Source organism: Mandrillus leucophaeus, unplaced genomic scaffold (assembly GCF_000951045.1).
Source record: "Mandrillus leucophaeus isolate KB7577 unplaced genomic scaffold, Mleu.le_1.0 Scaffold13, whole genome shotgun sequence".
Lineage (NCBI taxonomy): Eukaryota > Metazoa > Chordata > Mammalia > Primates > Cercopithecidae > Mandrillus > Mandrillus leucophaeus.
Window position 1 is genome coordinate 4,841,951 of NW_012101254.1, and position 542 is coordinate 4,842,492.

Here is a 542-nt window from a genome sequence, read left to right on the forward strand (position 1 = left end):
ATCCAGCTGCCAGGGACAATCCCACAACCCCCCACCATGGCGAGTTGTGAGTGAGGGAGTAAAGAAGTGGGGTAGGGGTGGGAAAATGGTTGAACTAGGTGGCAGCAGGAAGAAGGGTTTCCGTTTTTAAGCATAAGAACATGGAATGCTGCAATTCTGCTGCACCCACATCTTTAAGTATGGAACAGGACAGCTGAAAATGCTGATCTCAAGGCCCTATCCTCTCAGGCTCTCCACATGTTTAAGAGGAAAACAGAGGGCCAGGCGCAGTGGCTCACACCTGTAATCCCAGCACTTTGGGAGGCCAAAGTGGGTGGATCACCTAAGGTCAGGAGTTTGAGACCAGCCTGGCCAACACAGTGAAACCCCGCCTCTACTAAAAATACAAAAATTAGCCAGGCGTGGTGGCACGCACCTGTAATCCCAGCTACTTGGGAGGCTGAGGCAGGAGACAGAGGTTGCAGTGAGCTGAGATCACGCCACTGCACTCCAGCCTGGGCGACAGAGGGAGATTCTATCTCAAAAAAAAAAAAAAAAAAAAA